The following is a 4836-nucleotide window of genomic DNA, read 5'->3' on the forward strand; positions in this document are numbered from 1 at the left end:
CGGTGCGTGCATCTGTCTTGGCTCAGCAGTGAATCCAACCTGTCATGTCAACGATGAGTCAAACCCCACTGACAGTCCGTATATGATTGACAGCTTGTGGAGAGCTCAAAAGCAGTGTCAAAAGACACCAAGCGCATTAAAAAAAAAAAAAAAAAAGCAATTTATCCCCAAAATACAAATGAATAAATTAAAATGAAATGACAACTAACTAGACTTCAGACAGTACTTCAGGGCAATAATGTGAATGTTTGCTAAAAGTAGAAAGACAAAAGCATTGCACCTGCTGGTAGACCACATGTCAAGTGTTTGTCAATTAATTACATACAAATGTGTGCATTGGTGTGGGTGCCTGAAGCCGCCATATGTGCATGCCGCAAATTGAACAAAGACGGCGATATTTTCTCGATAGAGACGTAAAGATTTATAACAATAGGAGATAGTGAAAATATTTGTAGAATATTAGCCATGAATTAAAAATCAGCAAAGATGCAAAATTACATTTTTTGTAAAGGCTCACTATTATTTTTTATTATTATTATTATTTTTTCCCCCCCTGAGTCATTTGTACTGCAGACAAGTGTTTTCTCGAAGCCGTGCCGTGCGATATCATCAAGAGCACAACAACGGCAGCTAAAACTGCCGTACCCAAATGTTACTTGGTGTGTGTGTTGATGTTTTCCAAGCTGGGTTGAATAATTAGGAAGTGCTTCTTTCTATCCAGGGCTAAGGAGCTGTCAGGAGACATTCACAGGCAGGTTTCGCCATTGGAGAGTGTGAGGAGTCTCATCAGGGTCTTAGATGTTTTGCTGCGCCTGTTTATAAAGAGAGCGCTTTATTTGGAGTGAATGCATTCTAGCAAGGTCTCTGCTGTTGCTGTACGTTGATTAGAAAGTGTTTTCGCGATTACCCGGAGTGACTCTATTCCAGCCTAACAGGGTTACGAGCAGTTTTAATGAAGCGGAATAGTCATTACTTGCAGGAAGGGGTTTGTCGGGGTCTTCGGGCGTCTTTTGCTGTCTGCTTATTGTGACAGGGAACTACTCGGGGTTAGCTTTGTTTCCTTTTGTTGAATGATTGCAACACTTCAAATAAAGAGTTCATTTTAAAGTCATCTAGATATTTTTGTAATGTATCAAGTCTGACTATAATGTAAACAATTTGGCCTTTGTCGGTGTTTGGATTATCCTTCCTCTTCTGCTGCAGTTGTCTGCTCACTCATGTGGTTTTTCTGCTCAGCTCGTTTTTTTTTTTTTTGGCTGTGGTCGGTATCTGCCTTTGCTGGTGTGAGCGAATTTCTCACAGCTTTTCCTGAACGTGTTTTTTGAAAGTCCTATTCAACATTTGGTGCAACTATAATCGGCACTAAGCCATCATGCTCATGCAGACGTGTCTATGTTTTCACACGTTTATATCTTCAAGTGTTGTGCCATCTCTTTAAAAGATTTTTTTTTTAGTGTCTCATTTAATCCGAGCAGCAACAGAAATCTTTTAAACTTATTTGAAATAAATTGGCACCTCAAATTTATCAAAGCGCAGTATAGACCAGCAAGGATGCAACATACAGATTCAGGTCAGAACAATTTTATTACAGTATCTTCAAGAAAATTATGCCATCGACAGAATTATTACATTTACATTTAGTCAACCCTAAATTACCCCAAAATCATTCATAGTCTGCCGGTATGCACGCTTCTATTGTGTGCAAAGATTCAAATGAGGGGTGAAAAAAATAATATATATAACAAATACATATATATATATACAGGTATATATATATATATATATATATATATATATATATATATATATAATTTTTTTTTTTTTTCCATTTGCACAGAAGAAAAAAATGTCTAAAAAATATTCATACACCGTCCTACTGCATGCATATAGCCAATGCTCTAAATACAATATTGTAGACTAAAATATTGTTTATTGTCATGACAACCTCTGCCCTTTACCCATCACAGTAGCAAACACCCACATTTAATGGCTCACATTCAAGTCGGGGCCTACGATAACATATGGGGAGCAGTTCGGTGTATCAGTGTCTTGCTCAAGGACACCAACGGTGTGGATCTGGTGGATGGTTCATTGCCCATATTCTACTTGATGGCTGGGATCCCCATGGTGGCAGACAGCGATGTTAACTTGGCCACGGCCCCTCAGTGGTGTGGTTGAATAGTGGTTGAATGTAGTTCAGGGGTCACCAAACATTTTGAAACAGCTACTTTTTAGCTAATAATTAATGCGACGGCCACCAATTTGATAGACATTTAGGAAATGACAAATGTCCTCAAATGACCTTCAATTGTGTTTTTTTTAATTAATGATAAATTATATACATGTGTGAATACATTGATTTCCAAAATATATAGCAATGATGGTTTAACAAGATAAGAAACAGAAAAATATCAATATGCGATACTATTTCTATAAATCTCTCAATGTACACTTCTCACTTCTCCAACATTCCCAGAAAATTATAATGCCCTGACTACTTTCACTGGTGAGTTATTTTTAGAACAGGGCTGCTGGCTATACTCATGTGGTCCTTGGGGGCTACCTGGTGCCCGCGAGCACCATGTTCCTGACCCCTGATCCTTTAGAATGCTACAAAGTTTTGTTTCCTCAAAATTGCCCGATGAGGTTTGGGATATGAATGCATTTCAAAGTGTAAAAAAAAAAAAAAAAATACACACAAAAAAAAAATCTTAAACTCAAATTCTTAAAGTAATTCATAATGTGTAATTTTTAGAGCCACCCATTCTTTAAGTGGCTGAGAGAAATCATATCCTTACAGTGAGATGTCTTGTCTAATTCAACTGAGGTTACTAAAAACAGTTCTTTCATCCCCACACCTTTATATTAAACAAAACAATATGGCGTTTAAATGACACTGGGATCGTATTTGTCTATCCGTCCCCAGGCACATTAAATACTTCCATGATCAAATCAAACAATGACATCTCCATTCTTGTAGCGGAAAATTACATTTTGACACAATGGTGCACTCCTGATTAATATACAATAACATCTGACTCCTCGCGCTGTCATTCTCTGATGGGGCCAATAGCTATAAGAACAACCTGCGAAGCTATAATGAAGTGACTGCCCCGTTATTGACAGGGGAGCAGCCATTGCTTTAGCGCAAAAGCTTCCAACGGAGACCCTCCAGTGCACACATTATTACCCTGGCCGTTAAAATGAGCTAATGTTCCACTGCCAGCGCTTGTCTCGGAAGGGATCGACACTGAATTCCCCTCTCACAGCTGCAAAAAAGAGGTGCAAATGAAAGCTAAACAAAGTAAAAAAAAAAAAATGATGCAACGGCTTGTTACAGTATGACATAATGATGAGGAATTTCCCCTCCCTGGCTGGAAGGACAACGGATTTTGCTTGCAGCCTACTCATTTTTGGCATTAAAATCAAATCAAATTCAATCATATTTGGTGAATCGGCTTTTAGACTTTTTTTTTTCTGCAGAGATGCCATCTCAAATGCTAGAGCAAAAATAAACTCTTTATGTAAGGCTTTTGAATTTATTTTCAGGATCAGAAGTACAGTACAGCCCCTTCCCCCAGGTACTTATTAGCAATGACGGGAGATGTCTAATTTGAAAGGAGCATGGCAGGTGTAAATTTCACACCCAATACAGATGCACACATTAATCCAATTGATTTTGAATATTTTCCTTCACTCGTGTTGCGCTAGCGAAGTAATAAAAGAAATACCGGATCCCAAGATTGATTCTTTTTTTGAGTACCTTTCTAGCCTCCTTGAAAGACACATTATAAAATGAGTACCACTTTGACAGTGTCAATCAAAACTCAACATTAGTATCTTCATAAAGAAATATTTTTTTCAGAAACAGCTGAAGGACATTTAAAGTCGTAAATGTAAAAAACAATAACATTAAATTACAAGATAGGCCGAATGTATTTCAAGTGATCACAAAAAGGCAAAAGTAAAGAATCTTGGTCGGGGTTGGGGGCGATAACGGTCGAAAAATATTCCGCTTTGAGAAAGTGCAAGATCTCATGCAGTTACCTCTCTCTCACGCTCCATCCCTCCTCTCTGCTGGCGCTAAATCACACGTTAGTACAGCCAGTGGATGTGTTGACAGTTTTACAAACAGAAATGTAAAACGCCATACTCAAGGGGGTCCGAGAGATAACGGGAGGGGGGTGCAGGAGGGCGGGGGGCGGGGGGGGATATCGGGGCAGAAAGTGGACGAAACATGGCACAGGGAAGCAGAGAATACCGCGTAAAAACACCTCACTTGGGTTATTTTAATTACATAGTGTATGCCACACACTGTTTGTCGAGTGTGGTAGCATGGAGAGGAAGCGCTCCTGCCTCATCCCAATGGGACTTCTCGTGACTCAGAGAGCCTGCCGAGTGTGTCGAAGGTGTTGGTGGTTATCTTGTATTTGCATAGCTTAGCTATTGTTTGGAAATCCTCCATTAAAACGTCCATCACAGGATCCAAAGCACTGATACGAACTTTCACACTTTAAAATCCCCCTGCGGATGTATTGTCTCGGTATTATACAAACTGGAGGAAGTCAACCCCCAAATTGTCTTTCCAATATTATGTCCTATGCAGCCACACTAGTCTAAACACGGCATTCTGGTTGATATTGTGTTTGTGGAATATGAGTTAAGTAGTAAAATCCACCTGTTTTTGTCCATCTCAGAGCGCGGCCATTTTGCCACTTGCTGTCGACTGAAAATGACATCATAGTTGCGCAGGGCTCAGATAATGACCAATCAAGGCTCAGCTTCAGAAAAATCAGGTGAGCCGTGACAAAATGGCCGCCTCCTGAGATGGCTAAA

Source organism: Filicampus tigris, chromosome 18 (assembly GCF_054856515.1).
Source record: "Filicampus tigris isolate MCC_2025a chromosome 18, RoL_Ftig_1.0, whole genome shotgun sequence".
Classification (NCBI taxonomy): domain Eukaryota; kingdom Metazoa; phylum Chordata; class Actinopteri; order Syngnathiformes; family Syngnathidae; genus Filicampus; species Filicampus tigris.